Source organism: Oryctolagus cuniculus, chromosome 1, assembly GCF_051225735.1.
Source record: "Oryctolagus cuniculus isolate XC-2025 breed Fujian yellow rabbit chromosome 1, ASM5122573v1, whole genome shotgun sequence".
Lineage (NCBI taxonomy): Eukaryota > Metazoa > Chordata > Mammalia > Lagomorpha > Leporidae > Oryctolagus > Oryctolagus cuniculus.
The window spans coordinates 18,870,679-18,889,797 of record NC_142867.1 but is presented as its reverse complement, the minus strand read 5'-3'; the positions used below and the strand labels follow the sequence as shown (position 1 = coordinate 18,889,797).

General features: G+C 41.5%; 1 protein-coding gene across 3 annotated transcripts in view; it reads left to right on the top strand.

Annotated features, from left to right (window-relative positions):
* Positions 1–19,119, top strand: part of CSTPP1 (centriolar satellite-associated tubulin polyglutamylase complex regulator 1) — a 239,363-nt gene that overhangs the window by 42,239 nt on the left and 178,005 nt on the right. Inside the window, exon 3 of one of the 3 annotated variants that reach the window (XM_089327042.1) lies at positions 14,629–14,825. The exons of the other annotated variants lie outside the window; for them this stretch is intronic. The gene's annotated coding sequence lies outside the window, so the exon portion shown is untranslated. The remainder of the gene's footprint in view (positions 1–14,628; positions 14,826–19,119) is intronic. 3 annotated transcript variants of the gene reach the window in all.

Here is a 19,119-nt window from a genome sequence, read left to right as displayed (position 1 = left end):
GCAGAGTTAGACAGTCACAGAGACAGAAAGGTCTTTCTTCCATTGGTTCACCCCCCAAATGGCTGCTAAAGCCAGAGTGCTGTGCCGATCTGAAGCCAGAAGCCAGTGCTTCTTCCTGGTCTTCCATGTGGGTGCAGTGCCCAAGCACTTGGGCCATCTTCCACTGCCTTCCTGGGCCACAGCAGAGAGCTGGACTGGAAGAGGAGCAATCGGGACAGAATCCGGTACCCCAACTAGGACTAGAACCCGGGGTGCCGGCACCTTAGGCAGAGGATTAGCCTAGTGAGCCGTGGTGCTGGCCTCCAGGAGGTTGTCTTTAGTAGGTTATACTTTTGAAAGATTATGCCTCTTTGTAAAGTATGTTTGGGTGCAATATATAAAAGTAAAAGTGATTATTACTTTTAGAATATCAGTAAATTTTTTTTACACTGAATGAGATAATCACTTTAAAATACCTTCAAATTCATGAAAGGATTATTAAAAATATGAAGCTTTGTTTTCTTTTTTTTTTTTTTTTTTTTTTAATCTTTTATTTAATGAATATAAATTTCCAAAGTACGACTCATGTGTTACAATGGCTTCCCCCCCATACCGTCCCTCCCACCCACAACCCTCCCCTTTCCCACTCCCTCTCCCCTTCCATTCACATCAAGATTCATTTTCGATTATCTTAATATACAGAAGATCAGCTTAGTATACCTTAAGTAAGGATTTCAACAGTTTGCTCCCACACAGAAACATAAAGTGAAAAATAATAGATGATTTTTTTTAAATGATGATGAAATCAGATCAGACCTATTGTCATGTTTAATCCCAGTGAGAGTCAAGTTGGGAATTGATAATTTCTTTCTTTTTTTTTTTTTTTTTTTACAGAAGATCAGTTTAGTGTACATTAAGTAAAGATTTCAGTCGTTTGCACCCCCATAGAAACACAAAGTGAAATATACTGTTTGAGTACTCGTTATAGCATTAAGCCTCAGTGTACAGCACGTTAAGGACAGAGATCCTACATGAGGAGTAAGTGCACAGTGACTCCTGTTGTTGACTTTACCAATTGACACTCCTGTTTATGGCATCAGTAATCTCCCTATGCACCCGTTATGAGTTTCCAAGGCTATGGAAGCCCCTTGAGTTCTCCGACTCTTATCTTGTTTAGACACGGTCATAGTCAAAGTGGAGGTTCTCTCCTCCCTTCAGAGAAAGGCACCTCCCTCTTTGAAGACCTGTTCTTTCCACTGGGATCTCACTCACAGAGATCTTTTTGCCAGAGTGTCTTGGCTTTCCATGCCTGAAATACTCTCATGGGCTTTTCAGCCAGATCCGAGTGCCTTTAGGGCTGATTCTGAGGCCAGAGTGTGAAGCTTTGTTTTCATTAACAGTGTGCCATCACATATTTATACAGTCATTTGGATTCTCTTCCCTTTTTTTCTGATTTATTGGGAATACTCAAAGAATCAAGAATCACTTCCTACAGATTTCCTTCAAGGTGTATCACGAACTCATGTCCATCATCTTTGAACTACATAGACACTTTTTTCCCTTTCTGTCCTCCCAAGGCTCCGTGGAGATTATACCTCTATACTAATGGCCAAAATTTGGGTAGCTATTAGGGGAATACTTGACCCTCCCTTTGCTGAACTACAGTTCTTGTAAATAAAATGTAGATTTCTTATGGATCGGAAGGATGACTGGGAAAAGCAAGTTTTCCGGGAGAAGGACTGGTTTCTTCTCCCAGTCTTCTAAGGGAGAATGATTAGAGAGAGAAATATTGCTTGTTCTTGTGGAACGGGCTGGAACCATCGAGGGGGCTGCGAGTGGAGACTGAGATTGAATAGGCTTGCTTGCGTTTGCAGACCTGACAAGCCCAGGGGTCGAGTTTCTAGGCCGTTTAATCTGCACCAGCGCTGCTGAGGCTCCTGCCAAGTGAAATACAACTCCTCTGGGGGTAATGCTGCTTCCTGGATTTCCCCACCAATCTCCTTTATAAGTCTTCTCCTTATTTCACTGGTTCTCTGAGGATAGGCATCATTTCTACCTTACTTTTGTATTCTCTGTACTTAGCACGATGTTTAGGTAAATATTTGTTAAATCTATAGCTGCATCCATATTTTAAGTTATTGTATACCATCTACTCTTATTCTTGATCTGGTTAGGAGGAGGACTGTTTTCTTGTTCTTCCTTCTCTTTGTTGAATCTTTTTGGTAGAACTCTATATCTGTTATTTAAGAAGCTGTATACTATGTGTCTCACACTCCAAGAGTGAACCCTGGTGGTCTCTGTAACTGATACTGAACGCTAGAGAGTCAATAGTAAGGGTTATAGCTCTTTCAGAATGCTGTTAACGATAGGTAGCTTCTATCCATTAATATACTGTTGAAAAAACATCTTAAGATTTTTCCATAGTGCTGATAGAAATCTAGTTGCCAAGTAAGCTGTTTTTGTCCCTAGGAAACTAAAACTTACAAAATATATATAAGAGTGGCACATACTTGACACGTCTATAACTCTAAGACATCAGATTGGCCTGAAGTGGGTTATTTCGAGAAGCAAAAAGAGAAGCAGCATCAAAGTTCCAAAAACTTTAAAAAAAAAAGACTTGCAAGTTGTAGCTACATGACATTGGGAAGTCATCCAAAAAGTAGACAAGGCAACCTGACTAATTTAAGCTCCTGATTTTACTTTGATTGTGAATTTGATTTCTTTCAGATCTCAGTTTTCACTCATTCATAGAAGCAAAATGAAGTAAAAAAGGAGGAAGAAGAATTTTTATCCTTATAAGTTTTCCCTGTATAACCTTGGGCAAATTTCTGAAATATAGGCCTCAATTGCCTCTTCTATGAAATGGGTTTAATGAAGCCCTTACCTGCTAATAAAAATAGCATAATATGGGTAATTATATATTATAATAGGCAGTTTTCATTAAACTTGTACTTTGTCTTAACCACTATCCTTCTTTGAGGTAGGTACTATTTTTTATTTATTTTTTTTTGGACAGGCAGAGTTAGAAAGTGAGTGAGAGAGACAGAGAGAAAGGTCTTCCTTTCGTTGGTTCACCCCCCAAATGGCCGCTACAGCCGGCGCTGCACCAGTCCGTAGCCAGGAGCCAGGTGCTTCCTCCTGGTCTCCCATGCAGGTGCAGGGCCCAAACACCTGGGCCATCCTCCACTGCCTTTCCGGGCCACAGCAGAGAGCTGGACTGGAAGAGGAGCAACCAGGACAGAATCCGGTGCCCCAACTGGGACTAGAACCTGGGGTGCCGGCGCCGCAGGTGGAGGATTAGCCAAGTGAGCCACGGCGCCGGCCTGAGGTAGGTACTATTAATATCTCTATTTTACAGATGAGGAAATTGAGACTCTTCAGTTAAAGGCTCACAAGCTAATAAGGGCCAGAGTCAGGAATCAAGCCTCCTCTGCAGTATTCAAAGCCACTGTTCTTTATTTCTGGTTCTAAAGGCACTTAACTGTCTAAAGTTTCTGGAGCCCTGACCAGAAAAACTTTTTGAGATCTCTTCTAGGTATAATTTCTGCAATTCTTGATTTTCCCTTATGAACTATACTTTGCAAACTTATCAGCTTTGTCTGGTGACCTCAGTTCATTGCCAATTATATGCTTTGTGTTATTGTTTTGAGGAATATAATTGTTGCTGGCTCTAAACAGCAGGAAGCATGATTTAAAAAAAATGTCCAGGTAAAGTTGCAGACTCTGATGTGTCCTGGCTCAAGCTCCCCATTTCAAGGAAATAAATAAAAATTTTAAAATAAATAAATAAAATATGTTGTGTGTGTACTTCCATCTCACTATTTCAACTTTATACCTTTAACTATGGGTGATGTAAATCTAAACAATAATAAAGTACTCTTCAGAATTGTTTTTGGAAGGTTTTCCTGCCAAAGGCCTTTCTTTTGTGGGTGTGCTTGCCCTCTCTGCTGTCGCCCGTTGGTTGTGGATGTTTTCCCACAAGTCCATGATTGTTCTACCAAATCTAGATAAATTGTAAAACACCAGTGGTTAAGCCTTCTTGTGTGTGCATCTGCAAGGCTGTGAGCTCTGTAGATCAGATTCCTCGGGACACTAAATCCCGGAGGGTTTTCCTTTATGTTGTACGTAACCTGTACCGCTGAATGTTGTCCTTCAATGATTGCAAGGTAAGAGGAATTAATATTTAGAGGTTAGCACCTCTAAACAGACCAAGAGTCAGCGCCAGGTCAGGACTTCTGAAGAAGTACATCCAAGAAAAAGAGGCAGAGTAGCTGACACTTAGAAACCACAGCAGAGGGTGACCAGGTTCTTGTGGTAAAGATAAACTGAAAAATATGGCTTTATAAGACATTGAAAAATAATGATGAGAGAAAAATTGGCTGAAATCTGAGAATTCCTATCAGAATTGGGAACTGTTCTTCACAGGCTAAATTGATAGTTACACCCCTGTGGCATCAGGGAGCTTGACGTCCATTTCCTAATATAGAAAAGAATGGTACTCTGTGGTCTTGGCTGGTGGGCCCAGAAGGGCTCTTTCCTATGATCAAGTGTCCTGTTTTTGTTTTTATAAATGATTATTTTAGTTCCTTGGTAGTTTACATGATGACTGTTTTGTTTGTAAGGGAAATAAATATGCAGATTACCTTCATTGATAGGAATTTATTTTGAGGATAAGAACACGAAACAGCATTCCTTCGTGGATTCATTTATTCACTAATTATTTTTGAGTACCTACTATCCATGTGCCTGTGTGTACTTGTATCAGGCAGTGGGACTGTATTAGTAAGCAAGAGAAATGACCTTATGGAAATAATGTTTTAATGAGGGATATAGTCAATAAACAAGCATACAGATAATGATGAGAATTGCTAATAGGTAATAAGTACTGCTACTAGGGGCCAGCATTTTGGTGCTGTATAGTAATCTGTGGTTTGCCAGGCATCCCTTATCCAAGTGCTAGTTCAAGCCCCGGTAATCTGCCTGCAATCCAGCTCCTTGCTAATGCACCTGGGAAAGCAGTGGAAGATGGCCCAAGTGCTTGGGCCCCTGCACCCATGTGGGAGACCCAGATGGAGTTCCTGGCTTCTGGCTTTGGCCTGGCCCAGCCCTGGCGGTTGCAGTCATTTGGAGAGTAAACTAGTGAATGGAAATATTTCTCTCTTTTTATCCCTTCTTCTCTCTTTGTCTTTTTTTTTTTTTTTGACAGACAGAGTGGACAGTGAGAGAGAGAGACAGAGAGAAAGGTCTTCCTTTTGCCGTTGGTTCACCCTCCAATGGCCGCTGCAGCCGGCGCACTGTGGCCTGCGCACCGCGCCGATCCGAAGGCAGGAACCAGGTGCTCCTCCTGGTCTCCCATGGGGTGCAGGGCCCAAGCACTTGGGCCATCCTCCACTGCACTCCCGGGCCACAGCAGAGAGCTGGCCTGGAAGAGGGGCAACCGGGACAGGATCCGGCGCCCTGACCGGGACTAGAACCCGGTGTGCCGGCGCCGCAGCTCACTAGGCTAATCCTCCGCCTTGCGGCGCCTTTAAATAAATAAATCTTTAAAAAATTTTGAGACAAAAAAAGATGTATCAACCTTAAAATATGGGCAAATGCTTAATTATCTATAAAACATGTCACTTTCACTGTTAAATTTATATTGACAAATGTATTATTTACTATGTAGTATAAGTACAGTGGTAGAAGCTTTATTTGTCAGTTTTTAGAAAAGGACAATTAGTAATTTCATTTTGATCTCTATTAATCATTAGAATTCAGTTGGGAAGTTACATACCTTTTTAATAAAATGTTTCAGCATCACATTCATTTGTTTTAATTAGAGTAAATCCCTGAAATGTGAACTTCCTGAATTCAACTCTTGTTGAAGAAAAGGAGTTTCTCATACTGTATGTTCCTGAGTCACTTAAAAACCTAGAATATAACTCTTATGAAAACAGCCCATGGTTATAAAACATGTAGTATTTCTTCTCTTTTTTTAAAATCAGGTACTCTTAAGTGCTAAGAAAAGATGACCCACTTCTTTCGTACATAATCTGGATCAGGGTATAAACTTTCAGTCCTAGAATTGGCAGATTTTCTAGGATTATCCACCATCTAGCATTTTAAGTAATGTTTTGGGTTCTTCTTGTGTCTATGGTAACGGAGGAGCAGAGAGTTGGGGCAACAAGAAACACATCAGAACAAATGAGGGCTTCACTGCTTCCCAGGCTCATCGCTTCCGTGCGAGACGGTCTGAGACTTCTCTGCCCTTCCTACTCCGTGGTTCTCCCACTTACTGTTGTTAAATTGAGCCAAAATATGGTGTAGTAAGGTAATGGTGACTAATCCTATTATAATTTTCTAAAAAGGGGGTAATGCTTCCTGTATGCACCCCACTACCACCTTTTTTCCATAGTTCAATCTTAGCTGGAGTTGACACATTGTAACAGAAAATTACACATTTCTCATTGTCAGCATTTGGATTCTCAGACTCAGATAATTGCCAGGAATAGATTTTTGCCTTCAGTTAAAGCAGTCTTGTCCTCATTATTACTGGCCCAGACACTCCTGTTAAGCCATCGTTGATGAAATCTGCAGAGAATTTTGGTTCTTTTCTGTATTACCAGAGGTATGCTATAGCAGAAGGACTCTTGGGAGCCACAGCAATGAGTTAAGAGTCACCAAAATTTATTTTGTAACTTGAAAATCCAGGGTCACTGAGGATACAAGAAGCTGCCTATTTGTGTAGAATCCATCTCTCTTCAGTCCCTTCATGTTATAGGTACAGGAAATCATCCAGCAGCACTTGACCTGGTAACTGAGGAAGCGATTTCACAGCCCACTGGTCCCCTGATTCATTTAGAAATCAGAGTCAAAGGTTATAGAAGTAATAATTGGGCCCAGATTCTGCCTGTCAGGAAACCTTATTTCGTCACCCCCTCCCATCTACAAGTCAAATGTAGCTGTTGTTAAAGCATTCAGTAAGAGGAAATGAAGGAACTCCGTCCTTGGCTGAAATATTCTCAAGATCCAGTAATATTATTTCTGTTTTCATGGGAGCTGCTTTTGCAGCTAGCTAATATCAAACTTGTTGTAATTCTGCACACTGAAACATCTCCCATTGGAGAAATAACTTGATTTATTCCAATCTATAAATAATGTGAAGAATCTTTCCTTGTCCAAATTCTGATATTCCTTCTCATTCCACCGCTCTGATAATTCCCTGAGTACTCCTCTGGCAGTCAAGTGGACACACACAAATCTGAATTAACAAATTGTTGTGTGATTATTAATGCACAATAGCTCATCAAAAGTTAAGAAACTTTACTTCACCAATAACATGACAATTTAAAATGTTCAGAGCTTTTAATTTCTTCCATAATTTCCTCAGAAGGCCTGTGGTACTGGCAGTGCAGGCCTGGCACAAGAACAGGAAAAAATGATACAATCTGGCACCTTTAACTAGAAGGTCTTTAGTGAATGGGGAAGGGGTGGAGGGGACACAGGGGAAGGAGGAAGGACGGTTAGGATTTTGGCAGCCACACAAAGGTTCTTCTTCCCTGAGAAAAGTGGAATGAGAGTCAAATGAAGCCTCTCTCTGCTGTTGTGATTTGCTAAGATGGTTGTCTGCCTCTTAGCTCCCAGTCCTATGGCAGGTGCGTCCTTTCAGTCAATGACTTCCCCACAAAACAGATTATTTATCAGGATCTTTCAAGAGGGGTCATATTCAACCAATTTCCTGTCTGAAGCTGTAACTGTCTTTTCTTCAACTGTCAGATGTGGTGCTGACTCACACAACAGAAACTGTCTAATCAGAAAATGACATGAACCTGTAAATTTATTTTAGAACACATTAGTTCCAGGATTACTAAGTTCTGGGGCTGCAGCAATATAATACTATGATGAGAAAAGTTTGGGAAAAGCATTGTTTCCTGGATGACCGTAGAAGCAGCTTTGAATCCCATCCCTTTGTCATTAAGTAACATCAACAGTAAATGTCCTTGTTAAGATCCTTGTGTTAACTTTTCCAGGTCCAGGCCTAGATCTTTACTAGGGGTGATAAAACCTGTCTCATATAGTTGTTATTCAAATTAAACAAAATGACATGCATGAAATTTCTTGAAACAGTTCATGGAGCAGGGCCAATGTTGTGCATTGTAGGTGAAGCTGCCACCTGTGATGCTGGCATCCCATATGGGCACTGGTTTACATCCCAGCTGCTCCACTTCTGATCCAGCTCCTGCTATTGAACTGGCGAAAGCAGCAGAAGATGACCAACTGTTTGGGGCCCTGCCACCCAAATGGGAGACCCAGAAGAAGCTCCTGGCTCCCAGCTTCAGCCTGGTCCAGCACTGACCATTGTGGCCATCTGAAAAATGAACCAGTGGATGGAAAATCTCTCTCTCTCTCTCTCTCTCTCTCTCCCTCTAACTCTGACTTTCAAATAAATAAATTAATTAATTTAAAAAAGAAGTTCGCAGAAGGGTCCAAAGTTGCGGCACAGTGTATTAAGCTGCCACTTGTGAATCCTGCATTCCCATATCAGAAATCTGGTTCTGAGTTCCGCCCACTCCACTTCCAATCCAGCTTCCTGCTAATAAGTCAAAGAAGGTAGCAGAAGATGGCCCAGGTACTTGGGCCCCTGCTACCCATGTGGGAGACTAAGGTGGAGTTCCTGGCTCCTGGCTTCAGCCTGGCCCAAACCAGCTGTTGCAGCCACCTGAGGAGTGAACCAACAGATGAAAGATCTCTTTTTCTGTCCCTCTCTTTTTCTCTGTCACTCTGCCTTTCAAATTAAATGAATAAATAAATAGATCTTTTTTTTAAGTTCACAGAAAATGGAATTAAAAGATAAGTTTGGTGCAAGAAATTTTGAAATCCATGCATACCAGATATCTTCAAAAAGTTCATAAAAATGTGTATTATGAAAAAACTGTGTCCAGATTTAACTTTCTGTGTCATTTCTCTTTTGTCCTAATTTTATGGATTTTTTTTTCTTCTCTCTGTGGATCTGTTGGAAAGCAGTAGTCTTCTTTTTAAATAGATCAGAATTGAAGATCTTGAAGACATTTTAATCTCTCTGATTTTCTGTAAGTCTTCTTTCTTCCCCTGCACTTTGTGTACTTTTTTGGAGACTAAGCCATTCATGCGTCCCTGCGTAAATAGCAGCCATTTAGTGCCCGCCACTTCACTTACCATATTGTTCATTCAGACAGTAGCCTAAGGAAGCTTTCTTCACCTGTAAGCCGTTTTCTCGCTTTCTGTCTGTGCCCTCTTTCCTCTGTCGCCCACGATCAAACATTCAGGGCGTCCTGGGAGAGCTGAATCGATCAAGGCTGCCCAGCTCTGGTCGTTCCTGCTCTACGCTGAAGCAGGACCGGGATGTGTGTGGGCTAATGAAAAGCAGACGTTCTCTGCGGAGGTCACGGCTCCTCACACTGGCAGGCTGCTCCAGGAAGCTGTTTATCTGTGCTTGCTGAGCCAAGCTGCGTCCTCTGAGCAGCTGGAACGTGTGGAGAAACCACAGAGCACAAAGAGAGAACGGTACACATGCAGTTCCATGCAGGGAGAGTGTGTTCACGCCACGCTGCAGTTCACATGTGGGGGAGAGTTGTTCATCTGCACACCCTCATACTCCACCTTCCGTGCAGTGTGTGACCCCTCAGGGGAGCTGAACCAAGAGAACTGCACTGCTGTGTCCAAGTTGCCCTGAGCATCAACTAACGTGCCACGAGAGAGAAGAGATACTATGGAAAACTTGATATGTAAACCACCTTTTCATGGCAGAGTTTCTGGAGACAGAATTGATGTTTAGCATCTTAAAAGATACACGCCTGGTCTCTAAAGCAGCCCAGACACTCTGTGTTTTGCATGTTTTTGCCAATGTTTTTCTTCATCCCTTTTTCAGAGATTGAGGGCTGCAACAGAGCTTCACGTGTACTCTGCATCAGTTGGAATGTAAGGGTAACTTGCCTGCAGTGCTGACATCCCATATGGGTGCTGGTTCGAGTCTCAACTGCTCCACTTCTGATCCAGCTCTCTGCTATGGCCTAGGAAAGCAGTAGAAGATGGGCAGGTACAGGGGCCCAAGGACTTGTGCCGTCCTCTATTGCTTTCCCAGGCCATAGCAGAGAGCTGGATTGGAAGTGGAGCAGCTGGGACTTGGAACTGATGCCCATATGGGATGCTGGCGCCACAGGTGGAGGATTAACCTACTGCGCCACAGCGTCGGACCTGCCTTCATTTTTGAAGTGCAGTTTTTTTTATGGTATAAATTCTAGGCTTATTCTTCCATTATCTCTTGGCTTTTACTGTTTCTGCTGAGAAGTCAGCGTAGTCTTACTCTTGCTTATTTGGAAATGATCTGTCCTTTATATCTGGCTATGTTTTGGATATTCTTCCTTGGTCTTTGATTTGGGGAGATTTAGTTTAGGTTTGCTTTTCCTTATATTTAAACTATTTGATGTAATTATTTTTTAGAGATTTATTTATTTATTTGAAAGAGTTCCACAGAGAGAGGAGAGGCAGAGAGAGAGAGAGAGAGAGAGGTCTTCCATCCGATGGTTCACTCCCCAAGTGGCCGCAACGGCCTGAGCTGCACCGATTTGAAGCCAGGAGCCAGGAGCTTCTTCTGGGTCTCCTGCACGGGTGCAGGGGCCCAAGTCTTCTACTGCTTTCCCAGGCCACAGCAGAGAGCTGGATTGGAAGAGGAGTAGCCGGGACTAGAACCAGTGCCCATATGGGATGCTGGTGCTTTAGGCCAGGGCGTTAACCCACTGTGCCACAGAGCCAGCCCCAGACTATTTGATATTTTTAAAATGCTTCTTGAACCTGTATTGCTATCTTTTATCAGTCTGGAGATATTTTCAATTATTAGCTCTTCAGATTTGCTTCTGTTCTATTCTCTATCTTTATTCTTTTTGAGATTCCCATAAGGTTAGACGTTTTCATAATTTCCTTATCTTTTATGGACTTTTTAAATGTTTTTTCCATCATTTTGTCTTTTATATCTCATTTTGTATACTTTATTCTGATCTGTTTTCTAGTTCATTCTCTTTTCCCTTATGTCTAATTTGCTGTTAAACCCATCTACTGAGTTCTTAATTCTGTCATATTTTTTAGTTACCAAATTTCCATTTAGTTCTTTCCATTTTAGTTCATTGCTAAATCTTGTCTTTCATTGGCTTGAACACTTTTTTTTTTTTAACTTTTCTTTAATGAATGTAAATTTCCAAAGTACAGCTTATGGATTACAATGGCTTCCCCTCCCCCCCATAACTTCCCTCCACCCACAACTCTCCCCTCTCCCGCTCCCTCTCCCTTTCCATTCAGATCAAGATTCATTTTCAATTATCTTTATATACAGAAGATCAATTTAGCATATATTAAGTAAAGCTTTCAACAGTTTGCAACCACACAGAAACACAAACTGAAAAATACTGTTTGAGTACTAGTTATAGCATTAAATCACAATGTACAGCACATTAAGGACAAAGATCCTACATGAGGAGTAAGTGCACAGTGACTCCTGTTGTTGACTTAACAAATTGACACTCTTGTTTATGGCGTCAGTAATCACCCTAGGCTCTTGTCATGAATTGCCAAGGCTATGGAGGCCTTTTAAGTTCGCCGATTCTGATCATATTTAGAAAAGATTATAGTCAAAATGGAAGTTCTCTCCTTTCAGAGAAAGGTACCTCCTTCTTTGATGACCTGCTCTTTCCACTGGGCTCTCACTCACAGAGATCTTTCATTTAGGTCATTTTTTTTCCCACAGTGTCTTGGCTTTCCATGCCTGAAATATTCTCATGGGCTTTTCAGCCGGATCTGAATGCCTTAAGGGCTGATTCTGAGGCCAGAGTGCTGTTTAGGACATCTGCCATTCTATGAGTCTGCTGTGTATTCCGCTTCCAATGTTGGATCATTCTCTCCCTTTTTTTATTCTATCAGTTAGTATTAGCAGACACTAGTCTTGTTTATGTGATCCCTTTGACTCTTAGTCCTATCATTATGATCAATTGTGAATAGAAATTGATCACTGGGACTAGTGAGATGGCATTGGTACATGCCACCTTGATGGGATTGAATTGGAATCTCCTGGTATGTTTCTAACTCTACCATTTGGGGCAAGTCCCATTGAACATGTCCCAAATTGTACATCTCTTCCCTCTCTTATTCCCACTCTTATATTTAACAGAGGTCACTTTTCAGTTAAGTTTCAACACTTAAGAATAATTGTGGGGAGCAATCCGGACTAGACTGAGTTACTCGAATTAAGACTTATTCTATGCATCTGCTCTCCCACAATATGGCGCTGGGAGAGAAGTAAACAGCTTCCGCACAGCTGCCTCCAGTTCAGCCAATAAACTGTAGGACTTGCTCCTGATTGGAGGAGAGCAGCGTACTCGGCGTGTGGGCAGCCGAGTTGGGATTGGCGGAGGAGGACTATAAAGGAGGAGAGAGACGGCATGCACCAGGAACATCTAAGGGGAACATCTAGCTGAAGGAACACCCGTGCAGCCCCCGAGAAAGCCGGCCGGCGGTGTGCCGCTCCCCTGCGGAAGTGGGGAATGTGGCCAGGGGGAACTGCCCTTCCACGGAGGTGGAAGGGATAGTAGCCAACCCGGGAAGGACCAGCAGCAAACCCGGGGAGGGCCGAGCAGACGAAAGAACAGCGCAGGGTCCTGTGTCGTTCCTCCACGAAGAGGGGGAGCGACAATAATTGTGTATTAATTACAAAATGGCTTGAACACTGTTAAACATGATTATTACAAAGTCCGTAATTTATATCTGGATTTTCTGTGGGTCTGTTTCTGCTGTTTGTTCTATCAATTTTTTACTCCATTATCTTATCTTGTGTTAAGCTATTTTTCCTCTAGTTGAATGTAGTACATTGTATATGAGAAATTACAGAGATAATGTGAAATCTTTCTTCAGAGGAGTTTTATGTTTGCTTCTGGCATATGGACTGGGCACGAGCAATCCTGGACTACCTCAGAACTATTGGGTTGAAATGACTTGAAGCTAGCCTTAAGTGTAAAGATGGGCTGATTTCCAGGCATAGCTCTTCAGGGTATGGAAAGAGCCTAGGAGTTTACTGGAGTCCCTGTTCCCGGTCCAGATGAGTGCTGCGCGCCAGAAAAGTCATTTGAAATCTCAGGTACTTAACATTAACTCTAAAGTGTTAATTATGCAGTGTATCAACTGTACCTTCCAGAACTGGCTGAGGACCCTAGAACCATTATTGAGAATATCTTATTTTTGAAGTGCTGATAAATGTAAATGGTATGGTGAGGTAATCTGGTGCAGTTAGAATGTGATATGAAAATATCTGAGATTTCTGTTATTGACAAAATCACAGGTGTTGCTAATTCTATGTCTAATTAATAATGAAAGGAAATTCTAAATTTCAGTCAGAGGTTAGTCAAAATGAAGATACAAAATTTTTCACATCTAAGTGTGTGGATTCCTTGAGTCCATTCCATGGAACTCTTGTTATGTGAGCAAAGTGTTTAGAACCTGTAGCCATGAGGAAAAGTGGCACCAAGTGCCCAGCTTGCTTCTCTGGGTTTTATTCTTCCATTATGTGGCTTGTCATTCTTCATTTCCTTTGGTGGCTGTCTTTTGACTTCAGACGTAGGCCTTTCATAATTCATTCCGTTTTTCTCATCCAGAAGGGTTTGTCTGGATAACCTAGTCTACCTTTTTTGAGAGAGGAACTCTTGCGAACTTGCATTTTGTCTCCCTCTCTCTGTAACTGTGCCTTTCATATGAACAAAATAAAACTTTAATAAAGAAAAAAGAAAACAAACAAAAAGACATAGCAATTAAAATAGGGCATTAGAAGTACTGGGTCAGTGAATAAACTAGTATAGAAGTAATCAGTTGTATAGTCAGGAAATGACTCACAAAGGAGTGACATTTAACTTAGGCCTGGAAGAATGTGTAGATGGTTCCCAGGGAAAGGAGAATGGAAGCAAAGGGAGAGAGACCAACATGGGAAAGGAATGGAGATGGAAATGTGGACGCTAAGCTTGATGTGATGGGAACATAATGAAGAACATGAGGGGAGGGGATCGAGAGCATGGTGGAAAATAAAATTCAGCCAAAGAATGGTACTGGACTTTCCTTAAGAATCTCACAAATTCTGCATCAGTGAGTTTTTGGCTAAAGCAACAGGAACTGACTCTGGCCACCTGAAGCAAAAAGAAGACATTCATGGAAAAATGTGTGCATTGCAGTAACTGTTTGCAGTTCAGACTGTTGTGAGAACTTTGCCTAGTTTGCTGGTGCTCAGCCTCCAGAACTCTCTTGATTCCTGTCTGTTTTCTAAGTCTGGTCCTTCAGCCACCTGTGGATTTTATGAGCTACCAGTTCTCTTCTAGTAAGGCCCCGTTTTGCTTGGTATAGTCAGATTTTGTTTCTCTGTTGCTTGCAACCAAGAAGCTTGGCTGCCCTTTTTTTTTTTTTTTTTTTTTTTTTTTTTTTTTTTTTTTTGGTACCTTGATGGCTCACTTAGGACTACAGCAGTTACCATCTGACACTGCATTCTCATGAATTTTCTGTGGTAATGACTTTCTATAGGGGAAAATGAAGAGGGATGATTGGGCCGTTACTCTTATTTGCAAGTAATATTGAGATTTTGTTTGCTGTTTAACACCATCCCAGGTAAATGTTTCTTCCTCTCCTGTGTGTCAGTGTGATCCCTAGGAAACTATCGAACATTGCCGACAAAGACGTATTGCTAGAGTATCGGAAGTTCCCTGAGAGGATCTTGTTCCTCCAGCCACACTGCACCCCCGCCCACTAACCATCCACTCCCTGCATCAGATTCTGCCTATTGCCTATTCAGCAGCCACTTGAGTGTGAGTAAAGTTTTCTTCACAGCAGAGGGGGAGGGAAGAGAGAGGATGGTTAACGGGTATAAAGTGCAGTTAGACAGGGGGAGTAGTTCCCATATTCTGTAGCATAGTCGGGTAACTATGGCCAACAACAGTTAACTGTGGATTTCTCAAAATAGCTAGTACAGAGAATTTTGAATGTTTAAAAAAAAAATAAGTGATAGATATACCAGCTATCCTGATCTGATTATTATACATTGTGTATGTATACCGAAATATCACACTGTACCCATAATTGTGTATAATTATTGTTTCAATTAAAATTTTAAAATTCCAATATTTCCTAATATGTTCTGGAAATATTTGATAAAGGAATAAACATATTTTTTATTTTTACTTATTTATGTTCATTTTCTTTGAAAAGCAGAGAGAGAGTGAGCAGGTGAGACAGAGAAAGCTATCTTCTATCCACTGATTAACTCCCCACATGCTGCCAGAAACCTGGGCTGGGTGAAGTGGAGGCCAGGACCCCAGAACTCAGTCTAGCTCTCCCACATGGGTGGCAAGGACCCACGTACTTGAGCCATCACCTGCTGCCTTTTAGGCACATTAGCAGGAAGCTAGAGTGAGAGGCAGAGCAGGGACTTGGAAACCAGGCACTCTAGTATGTAATGTGAGTTTTTTTTTTTTTTTAAAGATTACTTATTTGAAAGAGTTACACAGAGAGAGAAGAGGCAGAGAAAGAGAGAGAGAGGTCTTCCATCTGCTGGTTCACTCCCCAGTTGGCTCTAACGGCTGGAGCTGCACCGAACTGAAGCGAGGAGTCAGGAGATTCTTCTGGATCTCCCACACAGGTGCAGGGGCCCAAGGACTTGGGCCATCCTCTACTGTTTTCCAGGCCATAGCAGAGAACTGGATTGGAAGTGGAGCAGCTGGGACATGAACCGGCACCCATATGGGATACTGGCACTGTAGGCGGCAACTTTACCCGTTATGCCACAGTGCTGGGATGTGAGCTTTTAACTGCTGTGCCAAACACCTACTTCTATAACTAATTTTTGAATGGTGACAGAAGTGGAATTCAAGCCTATTTTAGGGATTTGAAACATTTATGATCCATGGTTTTTCTTAGAATAGACATTTGTCTTCCCAGCCATTTCTATCAAAAAAACCTATGAACGATCCATTTATAATACATTGTTATTACATTTTTCATATGAATCTGAAAAATGTGCCAGTTGGTAGAAATTGCAGAGAAGCAGCATCTGACATTGACAGATTAAGGCAAATGGAGGCAAGATAAGAATTTGGGTGTAGACATCAATGGATAGGAATTTGCAAGTTTTGACTTCTGACTTGCCCGTGTTGTTTCGGTAGGCTGGGTTAAGAATGAGGCAGTGAGTTTTTAGGTGTGGACACAGTTTTTTTTTTTTTAAATTTAATGAGCATAAATTTCCAAAGTACAGCTTATGGATTGCAATAGCTTCCTCCCCCCCATAATTTCCCTCCCACCCACAACGCTCCCCTCTCCCACTCCCTCTCTCCTTCCCTTCACATCAAGATTAATTTTCAATTATCTTTATATACAGAAGATCAATTTAGCGTATATTAAGTAAAGATTTCCACATTTTGCTCCCACATAGAAACACAAAGTGTAAAATACTATTTGAGTACTAGTTATAGCATTAAGTAAACACCTAAGAGTAATTGTGTATTAATTACAGAGTTCAACCAATAGTTTTAAGTAGAATATATGCAACTTTTGTATTGTTGTGGCTTGGACACAGTTTTAAAGACACATTTCTACCATTGAGCTTCTCGAGATTGATAAAGAGAAGAATGGAGAATAGTTTTTCTATACCATGTATTCATCCTCTTCATACTTTATCTTTTTTTCCCTCTTAGGATTGTGGATTTGCTTGTCTTCTATGGCTTTTTAGGACTATCTTCATTGTGCAGTCAGATTATTTCCATGTTTAATGTCCTAATTAGTTGGTTTTCTGACCTCTTTTCTTTTTCGTAATACCCTTTTAGATGTCTGAATTCTTTTAATCACAGGACATATTAGACAATCTTTCAAAAATAAAGATTGGTGTGAATATGGTGTAGTCCGGGTGGTATATGTGCATTAATCACCATATGTTTTACAAATGTTTGAGGGTCTACTGTATCCAAGACAGGTAATAAGTAAGTAAATAAATTAGTAGGCAATTTCAAATAGTGAAAAATTCTGTTAAAAAAAATAAGGGGAGGCCGGCGCTGTGGCACAGCGGATTAACACCTGGCCTGAAGCACTGGCATCCCATATGGGCGCCGGTTCGAAACCCGGCTGCTCCACTTCTGATCCAGCTCTCTGCTATGGCCTGGGAAAGCAGTAGAAGATGGCCCAAGTCCTTGGGCTCCTGCACCCACGTGGGAGACCTGGAAGAAGCTCCTGGCTCCTGGCTTTGGATCGGCGCGGCTCTGGCCGTTGCAGCCAATTGGAGAGTGAACCATCGGATGGAAGACCTCTCTCTCTCTTTCTGCCTCTCCTCTTTCTGTGTAACTCTGACTTTCAAATAAATAAATAAATCTTAAAAAAAAAATCTTTAAAAAAAGAAAGGGAGGGGTCTGGCATTTTGGCACAGTGGGTTAAGTCACCACTTGAGACGCCTACATCCCAGTATCAGAATGCCAATTTGAGTCTTAGTTACTCTGCTTCTGATCAAGCTTCCCACAGTGTGCGTCCTGGGAGGCAATAGATGATGGCTTGGTATAACAGTACAGAAGGGATGGGATTGGAATGCTGAGTGACTGGGAAGTAGAAAGCTGCTTTTGTTAGGAGAAGGCTCAATGAGGCCTTCTGTTGCTATTGATATTTTAAAAGAGGCAGTCCTTTAAAATGTATATTCTTAAGGTAATGAAGAAAGATGAGGAAGAGGGAAGAAATGTTACAACCTGCCGCAGTAGAGGGAGTTTGGACTTGTACTTTATTTGCTTTGCAAATAATTTGTGAGCACTGATTTCAATTTCAAGTGTTTGATGATGGCAAGAATAGGCTGACGGATATGACTGAGTTCACTGTGGAACTACCCATTTCTTCAGAATTATGCCACTAAGTCTTCTCCAAGGCCACTTCTGTAAAGATCAGAATAGATACTGTCATGGATTTTATAGGATCTGGAAACTGTCTTGTCTTGTCTTACTTTATAGGAATAAAAGGGGAAAGGAGTGTTCTTGATGCCACTAAGGTCAGGTATCCTTGGGTCTAATGTTAAAGTTCAAATAAAAATTTCAGAAAAGGCCCTTTTATCCTTCATTACCTAGAAAATGTTTGGCTTTCTTGCTGTATTGGTGCCATTAGGACAGAATGGTAATCATTATTGTGTTTATTTTAATTTTTTATTTCATATTGATTTTTCAAAAAGATTTATTTATTTGTTTCAAAAGCTGAGTTACGAAGAGTGAGGGAGAGACTGAGAGAGAGATCTTCCATCTGCTGGTTCACTCCCCAGATGGCCCCATCAGCCAGGGCTGAGCCAGGCTGAGCCAGGCTGAAGCCAGGAGCCTAGGTACTTGGGCCATCTTCCACTGCTTTCCCATGCATAGTGGTACAGTGGGTAAAGCCACCCTCTGTAGTGCCGGCATCCCATATGGGCACCAGTTCAAGTTCCAGATGCTCCACTCAATCTAGCTCCCTACTAGTGGCCTGAGAAAAGCAGCGGAAAATGGCCTAAATGTTTGGGGCCCTGTCATGCATATGGGAGACTTGGATGAAGTGCCTGGTTCCTGGCTTTGTCCTGGCCCAGTGCTGGCCATTGTAGCCATCTGGGGCTTGAACAAGCAGATGGAAGATATCTCTCTCTCTCTATGTAATTCTGACTTTCGAAATAAATAAATAAATATTTTTTAAAATTAATGAATTGAGTATACCCATTTAAATCCATTAATAATTATATACACCATTTTTACTCATTGGGTGAGTAAAATGTGGGTTGGGTATTCTATGGGAAAATCAGAGTACTATTTCCAGAAGAATAGAAACTAGATGTAGGAGACAGACAAAAATGGTAGTTTACATACCAGAACAAACTTATTCTACAATGATTGTGGACATGCTGTATGCCAGACACCAGGCTAGTGGAGGATAGAAGATGAGTAAGACAATTGAACTTGAGGAATTGATGTAACTTACATACTCAAAGAGAAAGTCAGACACAGGAATAACTAAGATGGTAAGCTTTATGGGAGAGGAGTACTTCAGACGATCCTTAAGAGATGAACAGTAAAGAATGCAATGAGCAGAGAGGACATCTCTGCCTAAGGGAACAGCGTGCGT